The 17,998-nt window shown below is 32.1% G+C and overlaps 1 protein-coding gene and 1 long non-coding RNA gene across 10 annotated transcripts in view; both read left to right on the top strand.

Moving 5' to 3' along the window:
- Positions 1-17,998, top strand: part of LOC132058893 (uncharacterized) — a 66,513-nt gene that overhangs the window by 2,633 nt on the left and 45,882 nt on the right. The window lies entirely within an intron of this gene.
- On the top strand, positions 441-1,353 carry LOC132058902 (uncharacterized). Its single transcript, XR_009415450.1, has 3 exons — positions 441-580; positions 679-807; positions 900-1,353. It is a non-coding gene; the product is annotated as an uncharacterized LOC132058902 (long non-coding RNA).

Below are 17,998 nucleotides of genomic sequence, written 5' to 3'. Positions count from 1 at the left end.
GGAAAAGGTCGTTTCTTAGTGCTATCTAGTTCTGTATTACATTAGATAAATGACAGAATGCTAGCTCTGGTAGAGTTAAGGGCTTATCATCTACCAAATTTCTTGCAAAAACATTGAGTGCTTGATAGTTGAGCAGAAAAGTTACTTAGCAGCTCTTTGCTCTCAAGACTGTGCACTAATTAATGATTAAATCTGATGTTCTCGTCGCTTCTTTTGGATTAGGAACACGCAATTTTTTAAATCTTAGTCTACTGTCTTGTTGACATTGAATTGATAAGGTAATAACATCTTAGTCTACTGTCTTGTTGAATTGTTTTATTACTGGGGAGGGGATTACAATATGGGATTCGAACCCTCACAAGTGATTCTAAAAAGTTTTATTCTGTCCCTACATATTTGCTTATGGTTCTAACAAGTTTTATGCTGGTTTTGGATTACTTTTGCAGCACAAACTTGGAGAGGACAATGGTACTTTGAGAACAGAACTGGTGACATTGCCTATGAAGGGCACATGTTTCCTTTGTTAGTAACAGAACGACTAGACTCTTGGCCCGAAAAAGAGATTCACGAAAGAACTTGGGTATGCAATAAGCCATTCTTCTTGAATCTATATTTTGATTACTTATACAAGTTGTTTTAACAAGTTTCACTCTTTTGGTTTTGGATTCACTTTTGCAGTGTAAATTGGCAAGATGGCATGTTGAGAACAAAGCGGGTGACACTGCCTATGAAGGGCACATGTTTCCGCTATTTGTAACAGAACAAATAGACTATTGACTTGAGAACGAGATTCACGAAAAAATTTGGGTTTGGAATAATTCATTCTTTTTAAATTTCATTTTGATATATATTCACACTTTCGTTTGCTGGCAAGTAGCTTGTCCACAAACCAATTACAGATGAATGTGCGTGAAGCAAGAAAATTTTGCCCAAATGGGGCCGTAGAACTATTCGTAAGTCGCCTCACATCACAAAGCAAACAGGCCAAAGGGGATCTATTTCCGTAATCGAATGTAGCTCCAGTGTTCTAGCAACTATTCTTCCTTTAGGATATAGAGCTCAAAAGTTTTCTCTGCACTACCAAGTTCTACTGAGGAAGCATAGTATTTATTGATACCGATCCACTGTCAAATCTACATGTGGTAGAAATAGTTTGTTAGTAGTTCAGAGCAACTCCCGTGTGAAGGGAACAACCAAAAAGAAAAGTACTGGAAGTATAATCTTTGTTATCTCAGAATTGGAGTTGTGTGACATATTAGAGAATCAGAGTTATCATAGAAGATGAACATGTACACAGCTATCAGAATCATTGATATTGGAAAATAACTGCATCAATTTATTGGATTTTGTCTTGGTTTTCTAATTCACCCCCCTCCCCCCACACACACACACTCCCCACCAAGAATCTCTAGCATTCTTTAATTCGTCATGTTGTTGGCAGAGCTAGAAGGTTACAGTCATTTATCATAGCATTCAGGAGGTAAAAGAGGCTTTAATTTTATTGGAATATTACGCATTCAAATGATGATAAAAAAAAGTCAATTTTCGGATGTAATTATTTAAATGAGGTACCATGATTGAAAAGTTGAAACTATGACAATCTAGTATGGTTTGTGAGTTATCCAATATAATAGGTTGAATATAATATTAGCTCATACCGATTTGTCATGATCTATCCCGTATGGTTTGTAAGTAATCCAATGAGACATCTATCTGTCATGATTTGCATGTCAAAGTTTTAAAGCATATTCTTTTCTCTTTTTTGTTTATAGCTTTGGAAGCACAAGAATCTAGAGATCATGATGCCTCTTTTGCCGTTTAACTTTAGGGTGTTTTAGTCCGGATTTTTTTTTTATTAAACTTAAATGGTTATGCTAGAGATCAACTGAAAGGATTTCATGGACTTTATGACAATCATTGGCTCTATTCCGTATGGTTGAGGGGCATTTTTAACTCTTTTATTTTTTTTGTCTTTTAAAAAAGAAGAAGATGATAGATGCAAAAGTTAACAACGGGGAAGCTTTAAAACTTAAAGGATGTTTCAGGTTAAGTGTAATAATTTAAAGATGTAATGAAAGTTATGAAAAAATAGAGATTATGTTGGTTAAAAATTCAAAATCGATGCCAAATCTTTGTTTTTTCCTAGGTGGAATACATCGGCAGAACCTTAAAATTTGATAGTAAATTTTATCTATAGCTTGTTTGACCGAACTTCTAAAATCAGTTTATCTTGAAAAGTGCTTTTCAAAAAAGGGTGAGAAGCAGTTTGTGTTTGATTAATTAATTTAAAATGCACTTTTGAGTAGCAATAAGTGTTTGATCAAGCTTATAAAAGGAGCTTCTAAGTTTATTTTTCTTAAATGTGCTTGCCAAAAAAGTATTTTGGAAAAAAACCTATTTTTTTAACTTTTGAAAAATAGCTTATACTAAAGCACTTATTTTCTCCTAAAAGTTTAGCCATACACATCACTTTTTTAAAAATAAGTATTTTTTTGAAGGTACAAAACTAAGATACTTTTGGCCTCCCAAAAATTTGACCAAATAGGTTATTAGACAATGCTCGAATTATAATTTGTTCCAATTAAGCACTTGTAGACATTTTCGACTCAAATTTCGAAAAGTTTTTTTAAGTGTTATATAAATAATTTAATGAAAGTTGTGATGAAACAATAAGGTTGATTTCGGTCAAATAGTTTTGGTCAAATATTCGAAAACCTGTAATAAAAACAATTTAAAAAAAAAAAAAAGAGATTTTGGTCAAATATTCGAAAATCTCTGCCAAATATTTCCTTATTTTCCTATGGAGGGCAGAGAACAAGAATAATCGATATATCTACTAAATTAGTCCATCAAAAATTAATAAACTAGAATTGAGAATTTAGCTTAGATACATTTATGTAGAGTTTGAGTAAATTCCATCATGTGTTGGTAGGAATTGTTTATGAGAAAAAAAAACATAGAATTGCAACACAAAAAGTGATAGTATTACGGGAATTGGGGATTTACCCGTGGAATTGGAACTTATTGTCCAATTAATGAGTAATTGCCATGGGTGAGTGTTGGAATTGATTCAATTGTTTTAACAGTGGAATTATTGTGCTGAGTATTCAACCCACAACGACAAAGTGGCAGCACAACAACTTTGCTCCAACATTCATAGGGAGATGATACACAACAATTTTAGTTCAGAATAGTAGTTTCTTAATCATTATTGGTAATGGTCAAGAAGATTCAGAATATATAGCTGTTGGAATTCAAGAGGCTCTAATAAATTACCTTACACAGTGAATCAACTCATTTAACATTTCAAGAGACGATTTAGACCTCACCTGGTGGGATTATACTAGGTATGTTGTTGTTGTTGTTCTATTGCCCTTTTGTTGAGAAATAAATAGATTAGGGACTAAGAGGGTGTTTGGATTGGCTTATTGTCACATTGACGGAGGCCGTCCCCAATGGAGGGCCGACGGGTACTCGGACCTCTGGAACAGCACCACTTAACCTGCTTCATATAACCATTTCTGGATGGACCACACGGCTAACTCATGGCTATCATAGTCTGTACAGACATGAATTCTCAAATAAAAACTCACTTACATGGTAACTATCAACTCCGCCCCATATACATATATGCAAGCCCACGAGGCTACAAAATGATAGACAAGATGTACACTGGTGGAGCTATGAAACTACTAACTATCCACACATATGTCTACAAGCCTCTATATAGAATACTAGGAATCATAAAGACGGGACAGGATCCCGCCATGCCCAAAATATATACACAAAAGGAAAGTATCAATAGACTGCGGCTCTGAAATAAGTGGAGCACTCCTGAGACTCCGCTGATGAGGCACCTAAGGATCAGATCTGTCTCCCTGTCTACCTGCAGGCATGAACGCAGCGTCCACAAGAAAGGATGTCAGTACGAATAATGTACTGAGTATGTAATGCATGAATAACAACATAATCAAGATTTATATATATATATATATATATATATATATATATATATATATATATATATATATATATATATATATATATATAAGAGTTAAGCATGCATGGTATACGGCCGGAGAGGTAATCGGATATACGAGGTTATCTCCTTATCTCATCTTACTTATATATATATATATATATATATATATATATATATATGTTTTGAAAACTAAGAGTTAAGCATGCATGGTATCTGCCTTAAGAGACAATCAGGTGCGATGTTATGCCGCCCGGCCATATAGGCACGGTTTTATCGCCTTCCATATTGGTACGATGTGATGCTGCCCGTCCATATAGGTACGGTGTTATCCCGCATCCGGGCATCCCGCGTCCCCGATGATATTTTAAGCTACCCATCGAGTTGATGTGTCCATCCAGCCACTTATAGGGAGACGCGATATTATACTGTCCGGCCATGTAGGTGTGGTGTGAAAGAAATACATATATAAATACATTTAGCATGCATGAGAGCCCAATGAAACATTTCTACTCTATCGGAGTGGCATAAGGTCGGTAACCTCCAATGTATCATTATGGAATCATCATCATCGCTATATCTCACCTTGAAGGAACAACTATCATAAGGTGAGATCAACAATAATGAATAAAATCGGTAATCATGTGACAAGCTCAATAGTATCATGGAAACATTATGAACTTTAATCTTTGGCCTTTCTAGAATGAAAATCATCATCACTATCTTGTCTCACTTTGAAGGAACAATAACATAAGATGAGGCCAATTATAATGAATGCAATCAAGAATTATATAATAAGCTCAATCATATCATGAGAACATCTAGTAACTTTGGCTTTGGTATCACTAAACATGGGGCCATCATAAGAATCTTGAGAATGATAGACTTCTAGCATTTTTAGGAGTAAGGGTAATATGGATAGCATGTATGGAATCATAACATAGGAATCATGTCTTTGAAAGAAAGGGTTAGCCTTATATACCTTCACGTCTTCTTAACTACTAACGTTCTCCTCCCAAGTCCGTAAATTCTACATTCAAAGTATTTATACTAAAATTAAGTCTTGAAAACATGCTTAAGTTCAAACTGGAGCAACTAAAAGGCTAGCAGAATTTGGGTAGTACTTCCTCTATTTCATCAACTTCCACCATATTATAAAACAGCTCCCAAACAACAATAACAACATCCATAATATCATAATCAAGTTATTATATTCAATTCGATCCCAAATTTATCCAAAATCCCCTTTTCAAGTTCACACTAATGGCCATCTTCTTCACTTCAACATGGGCTTCTCTACTTTAGATTTCTACCTCGATAAGAGTTACTAAACCTTTATATCAACTCAATCATATGAAAAGGATGAATAACATACCTTATAATAGAAGAACTTCGCTTTACTCAACTCTTTGTTCAAGACCAATTTCACCACAACCTCGAAAGGAAGCAAGAATCATCACTTTCCATGGATTTACCTTGAGATTTGATGTTGATCTCTCTTTAGATGAAATGGAAAGGTGTGGAGTGTTTGGGAACCTTCAAGAACTCTTAGAAGTCTCTAGAAAAGTTAGGAAATAAGTGTGGAAAGTTGGAAATGAAATTGGGGTCGTTTGGGATTTCAAAAGGTGGCAAAATCACCTCCCGTCCCACTTTGCGATGAGTATGCGGCCTAGCACATTGAGTGTGCGGCCGCGCACTCCCTCCTCAGCTTGGGGATGATTTTGGGCAGTGAGGCCAGCCAATTTGGCAAGTTGGCGACCCGTATGCAGCTCAACACACTGAGTGTGCGACTGCACACTGCGCATTTTCTCCCGATTTCGCGAAAATATGTCCTTTTCGATTCGTTTGACCTCCAATCCTTATGGAACCTTCTTGGCACTTGACTAGAACTTCATAACCATCCAAGGGCCTCTATATATCTCCCTAAAAGTGATGCCAAGCAATTTGTAGCTTACATGATATGAAAGCTTTTCAAACATGACTCAACCTCAACTTTCTCCGACGAACTACTTCCATTGCCTCATATGGCTTTGGAACCTTAAGGTATACACCTAACATTACCAAATACCCTTCCTAACCTTATGAAGGTTTCATGTCCACTTTAGGCTCACGTTAGTACGTTCATAATGCGAGCGACACGAAATTTTCAAGGTGTAAAACTTATTTCAAGTGTTTATGGGTTTTTCAGCTCTTTCTACTTTTTGTAGTGTTTAGAAATATATATAAAAAAAGTGCTTTTAAACATTTACTTTTAGGCAAAAAAAATCCAAAATTAAGCCAAAAGCAAAAAAGGTACAAAAATTACGTTTTAGCTTATAAGCTTCTTTTAAAAAGTCAATTCAAACACCATCTAAATCCGTCAATCCATGGGTGTAGCCAAGGCTCGGATCATCGTTGGGAGGTGAACCATAAGGTTTCGGTTCAAATTTCACTTTTTTGGAGACATTTTAAAGTTGCGAAATGTTTCTAAAAATAATTGGGATTTATTTCGTATGCTAAATCTTGGTGGACGAGTTAGCCCATCCAAATAATAGAAATTCGACATGCAAATTAAAAAATGGGACTTATATTTGGGAGTAAACATTAGCATCCAGGGTGTAGCCTAACATTCATGAAGTGGGAGGAGAATCATAAGTATTGAGTGATTAATAGTAATCCTTATTTTTCAATAATAACATTTAATAGTCAATGACATAAATAAAATTAATTTAGTAAATTATAGGTTGCACATAATATTTCCTTAATAAATGTGCTAAAGCCTTAAAAGACGGATATTTTTGTTATATCTTCGCCTATTCTTATGTTCCAAATTGACTCATTTATGGTCCTACTTTTTGGTTTCACTCTCTCCATCTGCACAACGAAAATTAGGACCATACTACTAGTTTTGAAAAGTCAAGTCGTGTTGTGGATGACAAAGAAATTATTGGGATATTACCCTTCTTTTTCTTTGCAGCTTCAGCCGTTTGTACTTTGAGTTGTCCATTCTACACATATTACCAGGTAAAATGCCAAAACCTTAATTAATTCTATCTTAATTTTGTAAATTGACAAGTATCGTGGGATGAATATTTTTAGTAACGTTGACAACAATATAGAACAAAGGCGTGTAAAAGTTTGAACTAAAATTACTAAATTCGAAGTAGAACATGTTATAGTCTAGGCTACTGTACTGGGACGGGCGGAGCTAATGCCTTGGAAGGGTGGTCACGTGAACACCCTTCGCCAGAAAATTCTACCATATGTGTAGGTCAAATATCGTCGTTATCGGATAATTCTTATGCACAACACGCTTGACACATCCGGAACGATAAGCGTGGCGGTGGGTGTGTCCATATCGTCTAAAGAAGTGTGCGTTCGAACCCATCCGGCTGCCAATTTTGTGTACTTCTATTTTTGTAGGCAAAATAGAACAAATAATGGAGCTTTTGTAGGCAAAATAGAAATAGAACAAATAATGGAGCTTTTGTAGGCAAAATAGAACAAATAATGGAGTTGTTCACTAACTCTTGCAAATATTCTCTCATACAAAGAAAGTATTGTTGTAAAGTCTTGTGTTATTATTGCAAGAACGCAATAAGAGAAATATTTATCCCTATCTAAATAAGGGAAAAGAAAACTCTGCAATATTTTTCTCTTTTCGAAATTTAAAATTTGCAAACTTTCGCCAACATTTTTAAATGTATCTTTTTAATCATGTTGACAAAAGAAGAATTTCAACTTATAATATTTTTCATAAAATTTTTAAATATCTAAATTTTAATTTTAGAATATTAAGTTGATTTAATTCAATTTAACTTTAAAATTAGTCAACTTGAATCTCGAGAACCAAAAAATTTTACATAAATTAAAACGAAGGGAATTAATTATAGGAATCACAAAGCGTAGACGCCTTTTTTCATTATTCTGAAATATTTTGGTGACAATTACTTAGTGTCTTAGCTATGTTTTGCATTTTTGTTTTTGGTAACGATTATTATATTGTGTCTTGTAATAATTTTTCTAATTAGAATACCTTTTAATACAATTTGAAGTTTCGATAGAGGAATATTTTAAATACCAAAGATTCAGTCTTATACAAATTTAAATGCTCTGCGATAAATGATGAAGTTTTAGGCAATTTTCTAGTGCCTAATGTACAAAAGAGGTATTTAGTACTGTTTTTAATGAGACTATTATAAAAATATTTCAAGATATAAATCTTCTCGAATAGGATTTAATAATATATCTGGATTATTCTTTCACCAGAAAATTTTCTTTTTTTTTTCGTCTTTTACGTTTAATTTTAATTTATACAATTTTTAGTACTATAATAAGTGCTTTCATGACTTAGCTAAATATTATGTAGCTTAATTGACTTCATTTTTGCGCACCAAATCATCGATTTTTTTATTTTTTGTATTTATCTCTTCGAAAAGTTTGAATTTCTTTCTTTTAAAATTAGAACATTATTTCTTTAGACTTGAAAGGAATAGAAGATACAAATATTATTAAGTAATGAGCTAGTAGTAGCAAAATTGTGGCCGAGTATTTTAGTCTATCATGGCCGAATATTTTAGTACAATTCATGGAGGTTATTACAAGGTAATTTCACATCATCTTATTACTTTGGTGGAAAATAGAAAAGCAATTCAATCAATTGGTCAGTAGGGACATTGGTGTTTGGACTTGTCCATCAATGATTCTACTCAAACTGTTGAAACTTTGAGTTGTTCATTGTGTACATATTACTGAGGATAGAGAGTGGAGGGGTGGGTCTTCTATCACACAAATGTCGTTCTCTATTCAATGAAAATGTACAAGCTGACAGCTCCTATAGCAATAATTCAATTGGAGTAGACCCCATACTCATAGGAACTTTTCATATTTGATTATTTGATGTCCTAAATATAACTTTGTCCCAAATATCATCAATTTATCACTTATCACAACCACAATTTATACACCATCACGATTGAATTTTACCATAACGATAAACTTAATTAAAAAAAATAACTCTAAAAGAACAGTAATACAAAAAATTAATTAAAAAAATAAAAAAAGGTAGATGAAGATGCATTTGAAGTTATTCTCATAAGTCCATAAAGAAAAATAGGACCATAGCACTCTTATCCATCTGCACAAACCACCTTTTTGTTCCAAGTCAAGCCGTGTCGTCAGTGACAAGGAAATTGCTAGGAAATTACCCTTTTCTTTGTAGGCACATCTGCTTTTACTTTTAGCTGTACAAATTACTGTGGACAAGTGGGTCTTCTATCACAGAAAGAAATTTCCTACTACTTACTTCCCTATTATGAATCAATATACCACATTTAATGCTACACTGTAGCCCCGTTTGAATATGATTTGAAACCATGATTTGAAATCATGTTTAGGCATCTGGCTTTAAATATTTTAAGTTGTATTTTTCTTATAAAAACGCTTCTAATCTATGAAAAGCTATTAAAACATTAACGATTCTTATACAATTTTCTTAAATGAGCAAATCATAGTTTATAACAAAATTAGTACTGTATTTTATTAGAGAACTTAAAAAATACAACACGTATTGTCAGCTTTACTTCAACAAAATCGAAAATTTAACATGAATAGTAAATGCTAACTTTTAATATAATCTTTCCACATAAATTAAAGGTTGGTAGACATAAAGAAAGGTTGGTGAAAGTTAATGAGATTGGTACATGATTGATGGGGTAATTGTTAAAAATATTTACCATCTTATGGGTCTTTTTTTATAAAATATTAACTTATGGGTTAAATTTTATATTTAAAAAAGTTGAAACCATGATTTCAAACCCCCAAATCATACTTTTTGGATGATTTGGGTTCAAACCATGATTTCAAATCGGGTTTTAAACATATTTGAAAATTGATGATCACGAGCGATTTGAAACGCGGTTAATTATGGTTTGAAAATTGATGACCAAACGCCTACTATATACCACTTGACTTGACTAGACCCTATTATAGCAATAATTCAATTGGAGTAGACCCCATCTTCATACAACCTTTTCTTAGTTGAAGTCCACAGTTCTTTTCTTTCTTCTCAAATTTCAACAAATTAACTGAATCCATGGCATCTTCTTCTTCTGCGAGTAATTCAGGCTACGATGTCTTTTTAAGTCACCGTGTCTCGTGGACACCTGATACGGACGTGACACATAAATTTTAAAGGTGTCTAAATGGTCATTTTATAAGTTAGAATATTCAACTGACAAAGTAAATACGAGTTGAGGTGTACAGATGTACGTTACAAGTCGGAGTGTTTAGTTGTCGATAGTTGAATCTTATCATGTATTATGCCTTGTGTTGAGCCTTTTCCATTTTTTATTTGGCATTCTATCCATTTATAATTACTACTACTATTTACCCCTTAATCTATTTATTTTTTCTTTTTCTTTGCAAAATCATTAATAGAATTCATTTATCCTTTTAAAATTACCGCCTCCCCTTCCCCCCCAAAAAAATAAAAATAAAGAAGGAGAAGAAGATATTAAGTTAGAGAAAGGGGAAGATATCCAATTGGAATTTTCTGTTTGGAATAGAATTACAAGGTACTCGTGATCATTGTTAACATCTTCTTCCTCTTCTATTCTTTCTTTATAATATAATTAATTACAGTTGTTATTGATTCTTCTTTTCCCAAAAAATATGAGACTTTTGTTTTCACTTTTGTTTTTGAAGTCAAGTCGTCTGCTTTCGGTGACGAAAAAAGTCATTAACATATTTTACAATTTTTCAAAAATACAGATTCACTTTTTTCATGAATAAATTAGTCAGTAATGATTACGGAGAGGGCCATGTAATACACTTTTTCTTTTTAAGAAATTTCCTCTTTTTCTCTCTCTAATTTGTAACTTCATGGGTTTGTATACAGTGGAGTGTAGGCGGTTTTTTGAAGTAATTTCCAACATACTTCCATTAGAGTTCGAAGAAAGTCCTAATAACAATGAGCTCCTTAATCACAGAAACATTCATCTTTCATTTTGTTTATATTTTCCTTTAATTATCTGCGTTGCTATTCATATTACAACATTTTCTTTAGGCATAATACTCCCTCCGTCTCATATTAGTTGTCTGCATTATTATAAATATTCGTCCCAAAATATTTGTCCAATTACAAAATCAAAAATCAAGATAGAAGTAATTAAGTTTTTCCTATTTTGCCCTTAACCTTTATTGTTTTCTAAATTAACTAATATTGATTAGAGTGCAATTAATTGGAGAGAGATAAGAGTAATGTAGTAAAAATACACTTTTATTTATGAGTTCTTAAAGGACGTGTAAAGGAGAAAGTGGACAAGTAATATGACACGGAGGGAGTACATAGACACTTTAACTTGGCCTAAACTGGTAATTAAAAAATTGAGACTTTTATTTTCTTCCTTCTCCTCCTCTATTCTCTCTTTTTAATTCACTTTTATTTATTCTATTTTCCCAAAAAGAAAGAATAACACTTTTATTTTCACTTTTCATCTGCACAAAAAAAAGTAGGACTCATAGTGTTCTTGAAGTCTAGTCGTTTGTTTTCGGTGAGGAAGAAAGCCGTTAACATATTTTACAATTTTCTATAAATACAAACTCAAGCTTTTTCATGAATATATTAGCCAGTAATGATTAAGGAGAGGGCCAAGTGATTCACTTTTTCTTTCTCAGAAAGTTCCTCTTTTTCTCTCTCCAATTTTTTGCTTCATGGGCTTGTACTTTTAGCTTTCCATTATGTACATATTACAGTGGAGTTGTGTGCATGGAGGGTGGTTGGTCTTTGAAGTAATTTCCTACTTCCTTCTTTTAAAGTTCGAAGAAAATCCTAATAACAATAATAATTCTATTCACAAGGAGCTCCTTAATTCACGGAAATATATCTTTCATTTCGTTTCTATTTCGCTTGAATTATTTGTGTTGCTATTCATATTACAACGTTTTCTTTACATAGATAGACAACTTAACTTGACCTCAACGGGCAACTAAACATTCTAAATTAAAGAATGCACATCTAGACACCTCAACTTGTGTTCATTATGTCAGTTGAACACTTCAACTTATAAAATGATCATATAGACACCTTCAAAATTTATTTCCAATAATAGCATTAAATAGTTAAAAAAGTAAATAAAAATAATTTAGTAACCTATAGATTGCACATACTCTCTCAATTTCAATTTTTTTGCCTTACTGTTCTTTTTGGTCTGTTTAAAAAAGAATGTTTCTTCCTAATTTGATAACTCTATAATTCCAACAATCCACGTGCGTGTCAAGACCATAAAATTAAATTAAAAGACATTTTGAGACATTATATACATATCTTTAGTGTAAGACTACAAAATTTAAAAGTTTCTTTATTTTCTTAAATTCCATGCTAGTTAAACCACGACAAACAAATTTATACATATTTTCTTACTCCATCCGTCTCAAATTATCTGTCATTTTTTTATTTTACACGTCCCTTAAGAAATATTAATTAGAAGGGGTGTTTGACTAGCTTTACCTTGTATTTGACTAGCGTTACCTTTATTTATGTCTAGATTATAATGTCTCTCCATTAATGTTTACTCTATTTTTGTCATCTCCATTAATGACAAAATTCTGCTAAGGGCAAAATGAGACAACTATTTTTAATAACTACGATAAATAATTTGAGACGGGAAGTACTAATAAACATGCTAAAAGCCAAAAGACGGGTAAAATGAGGGAGAGGGAGTATTATGGGAATTGGGGGGATTTAATTAATTAATTACAATGGGTGAGAGAGAATTGGATTACGAGAACATGAATGGATGCGAGTTGTAGATGCAGTTTGCTCCAAATATTCGGTAGAGAATTATTAAGCACTAACTATTTTCTAGGAAATTAGTGCTTTTACTTTATTGTTATTTTTAATTACAATGAAGTCAAGTCATCGATGATTAAGAATTGCTTGCTTGGATATTATCTTACTTTTACATATTTAGCATATTTTATTTGCCTTAATGTTCTTTTTGGTCAATTGATCGATGATGATTAAGAATTGCTTTCTTGGATATTATCTTACTTTTACACATTTAACATATTTTATTGTTTCAAACAAACAAGGCTCACAATTTGTTGAGTAAAGTTTCAGTTTTTATCTATTTTATTTTTATTATTTTTATTAATAGTGTGTTGAAGACTGAAACATTTCTTGGATGAAGACTTTTTCGATTTTTGCGGAAAATTAAACTAGAAAAAGCTTTTCAAGGCAATGGGTCTTTTATTGAGGAGATTATCGAAAGTGATTGATTAATAATACTTATTTTCCAATAATAGCATTAAATAGTTAAAAAAGTAAATAAAAATAATTTAGTAAAAATAGATTGCACATGCTCCCTCAGTTTCAATTTGTTTGTCTTATTAGTGTTCTTTTTGGTCTGTTTAAAAAAGAATGTTTCTTTCCTAATTTGATAACTCTATAATTCCAAACAATCCACGTGGAATGTTCAAGGCCACAAAATTAAAAGACATTTTGGTACATAATATACATATCTTTAGTTTAAGACAATAAAATTTAAAAATTTCTTATGCCACATTAAGTTGTCTATCTATATATTAAGCCTTTTTCTTTATATTCAAAAGTATCAAATAAATTGGAAATCACGAGACACAGTGGGGACGAGTTGAGGAAGCCACATTAAGTTGTCTATCTATATATTATGCCTTTTTCTTTATATTCAAAAGTGTCACATAAATCGGAAATGTTGTAGAGCAACTATTCTTTCTTTGCCTCTACCAAGTTCTACTGAAGAAACGCAGTTCCCGTTAGTTGTCAAATGTTGGTAGGAATAGTTGTAATATGTACTTGGCAATGTATGTCATATATTTATTTAAAAAACGTCAAAAACCGATAAAATTAATAAAAGAAGAACCGATGAGAAAACGATTTAATTGATTTGATTTAATTTGGTTCTAATATTTAAAAAATCGACTCAATTGATTTGGTTTCATTTTAAGAAAAAAACGTCCCTAAACCGAACCATAAACACCCTACACTGGGGTGTAGAATGACACAATCATTAGACAAGTATATTAGGAGTATTTTTTTAAGTGAAATAAAGTCACTTACGCGGTAGTTGAAATGAATTATTTGGCATGTCATATTTTCTAAGAGGAAAAAAAACTCATATTCATTATGGGGCTTGGAATATTTTAGTCTTTTTATATATAAACCATTAAATATTCTTTATGTTTGAGAAATTTGATATCTTTGGTCCTTGGCTAAACAAAACCTTAAATAGTAACAGAAAAAAGCCCAGAAAATGATGAAAATGGTCCTTAGTATATAAAGGTTGGTTTTATTTTGATCCTTTATATATAGAGATAATGGTAAAAAAAATATACTTTAAGTATCACTTTTTTGTGAATTTTCCACTTGAATTATCAGGTGATTACGTTTTCTACCTAAACTATTACCAATTATTTATCAAAACATACCTGAACTATCAAGTGTTTATTTTTCCTACTTAAATTATCACCAACTATTTATCAAAATACACCTCAACTAGTAACTGATGGTGCTGGAAACTCAAAAAAAAAAAAAAAAAATACTTAAGATGTGTTTTTGACCATTATCTCTTAATTTTTTAATTTTTCAATTAATCCCTTTAATTATCCCATTTGACACCATTTTTAAACAAACAAAAAAAATGTACACCACACCATCAGATACTAGTCGAGTTGTGTTTTGATAAACAGTTAGTGCTAGTTTAGATAGGAATATCCGATAGTTCAGGTAGAAAACTCACAAAAGGTGATACTTGTGGTGTTTTTTGATCATTCTCTCTTATAAATATTACTTAACATATACGGTCCTTAATGTTGTTAAAAGATGAACACTTTTGATCCTAAATCCTAAAACAAACTATTCCCCCCTATTGTTAAAGTTAATGGAGAAATTTAGACCCTTGTCTTTACAAGAATAGATGCTCCAACACAAAACTCACGCAGCACATACAAAGAATAAATTCCTGAATTGATGTTAGAATTTGAATCAAACAGTACGGAGAAAATCTAAAAACATATCACTCCCAAACTTTGTTTAACAAGCTTCATTTGTTTATTTCCATATTTCCTTTCTTTCTGGCTACTACGGAATAACAACAAAGAAAATCTAATAGCATGTTTGGATTATCTAATTGTATTGAATTCTTTGTAAGTGCTGAAATTGATATTATAAATAAGCAGTTATGTGTTTGAAATTTTGGATAGAAGTGCAGTTGGTGTGTTTGATTAAAAAAAATGTTGATAAAGATGTTCTTATCACTCCATCCCATTTTAATTATTGTTTTATCCCAAAAAATTCAAATTATCTGTTCCTTTAAAAAATCAAGACAAAATTTTTTTTCCCAATTTTACCCTTGCTATTAAAGATGTCGAAAGTGATTGATTAATCATACTTATTTTCCAATAAAAGCATTAAATAGCTAAAAAAGTAAATAATTTTTTTTTAGTAAAAATAGATTGCACAGACTCCCGTAGTTTCAAATTGTTTATCTTAGTATTCTTTTTTATCTGTTTAAAAAAGAATGTTTCTTTCCTAATTTGATAACTCTATAATTCCAACAATCCACGTGGCATGTTCAAGGCCACAAAATTAAAAGACATGTTGGTACATAATATACATATCTTTAATTTAAGATCACAAAATTTAAATTTTATTTTATTTTCTTAAACTCTATTCCTAGTTAAACCGGGACAAACAAATTTAAACATATTTTCGTACTACTAATAAACATGCTAAAACACTAAAAGAGAAGTAAAATGAGGGAGAGGGAGGGAGTATTATGGGAATTGGGGATTTACCCTTAGAAATGGGGTTTTGGAAATGGTTGTCCAATTAATTAATTAATGGGCATAGCTAGAAGAATAAGAAGACAGATAGCAAGCCTTCAACCAGCACCATATATCAAAATTGGGGATTTTTTCATGACTATACATTTCAACTACTTTCTATCCCAAGGTAATTTTTGTTAAATTTCTTCTTCCTCTGTTCTTCTATTCCAAATTGACTCATTTATGGACCCACCTTGTTTTCACTTTCCATCCATCAATTAGTACTCTTATTGATAGGTCTTTACCCTTCTTTTTCTTTGCAGCTTCATCTGCTTGTACTTTGAGCTGCCTATTGTGTACATATTACTGTGGAGAGAGGGTCTTCTATTACAGTTCACACAAATTTCCTACTACTTACTTCTCCATTATGAATGAATAATAGTTATTCAGAAAGTATCCCATTTACAGTACAGTCAAACCTCTTTATAACAAAGATGTTGAATATACATTATATTTTATAATAATATCAAAAAAGATGCATCTTAATTTTCATAATCAAATTTATTCATACTTTTATAGGCGTTTAAAAAAAATGCTCAAATCTAATTTTCATTTTTAATTGTCAAATTCTAAGCTCAAAAATAATTTATTTTAGTATAACGAAGAAAAATCGTTTAGGAAAAATCGTTTAATGATGAATATATATATATTCATATAATATTTTTTTGTTGTAATAATGTGTTAAATGATAAAATATTTGGTCAAAATCTCTACACTTATTATTGGTAATCATAGATATTCTATTTTTATAAAGATGGTTAATTAATATACGGTCCCATAAATAATTGTATGCATACGTTATAACGACATTTATTTAAAACGGCTGGTAATTTTCTTCGGAACCGATTTTTTATGTTGTATTTCTTCTTACAAACATGATACTAGTCATAAATAATGACGTAATTTATAGCGGTACGCTCTTTATACCATACTCGAATAGCGTGTAATAATATTTTGTAAGAAATATGTGACAACAAAAGTGTCGATGAAGAATATTAAAAATCTTGGAGATAAAAAGAGTCAATTTTCAGCACTTCTCCTTTATCTTGAGAAAGTTATTGAATTTCCTTTTTCTTTGAAAGTTTGGATAAAATTAACCCGTCGATTCAGCGTTATATTATCGGCTAATAATTTGCTTTTGGAAAACTTACAATTGTATAGTTCGCATAGGCATATATGGCTAGTGCGTGTGTGTGTGTGTGTGTGTGTGTGTGTGTGTGTATGTATATATATTGTTTTTTTCGAGGTTTGGGGGGACGTGTCCCCCGTTCACGTTAAACAAGGCTCACAATTTGTGTCTGAAATAGTGGACACGCGACACGGATGTGATTTTAAATATTAGAGATGTTTAGATGGTCGTTTTGTAAGTTGGAGTGTTTTTCGACGCGGTGAATCTGATTGAGGTGTAGAATATACGTTTCAAAATCGGAGTGTTTAGTTGCCCGTGATTGAGGTGTCTATCTATGTATTATGTCTAGTTTTGGACCTTTTCCATTTTTTTTTTTTTTTGCATTCTATCCATTTATAATTACTACTACTATTTACCCCTTAATCTATTTATTTTTTTCTTTTTCTTTGCAAAATCATTAATAGAATTCATTTATCCTTTTAAAATTACCGCCTCCCCCCCCCCCCCCCCCGCCCCCCCCCCAAAAAAATAATAAAGAAGGAGAAGAAGATGTTAAGTTAGAGAAAGGGGAAGAGATCCAATTGGAATTGAATTGCAAGGTACTCGTAATTTTTGTTAACATCTTCTTACTCCTCCTTCTCTATTCTCTCTTTTTAATTCATTTTTGTTGATTCTTCTTTTCCCAAAAAGAAAGTATGAGACCTTTGTTTTCACTTTCCGTAGTAACAAAAACACACCAATGCACTCCCCAACCCACCCCACCCCCCCCCCCTACCACTCTACCCACCACCCCAAACCACACCCACACCCCATCCCAAACCCTACTCCACTATCCCCACCACCCCACCACCCCACATACCCCTACCTTCCACTACCCCTCGCCCGGTGAATTTTCTTTTTCATATATTTTATTTTACTTTTACAAAAGTATTTACTATAAAAAATGAAAAAAATTCTTACCCCCAAAGTAGAGGGGTCATTTTTGACCTTTTCCCTTTTTGGAAATTGTTGTCCAATTAATTAATTAATGGGTGAGAGATAATTGA

This window comes from Lycium ferocissimum, chromosome 6, assembly GCF_029784015.1.
Source record: "Lycium ferocissimum isolate CSIRO_LF1 chromosome 6, AGI_CSIRO_Lferr_CH_V1, whole genome shotgun sequence".
NCBI lineage: Eukaryota > Viridiplantae > Streptophyta > Magnoliopsida > Solanales > Solanaceae > Lycium > Lycium ferocissimum.
This window is presented reverse-complemented; position numbering and strand designations above follow the sequence as displayed.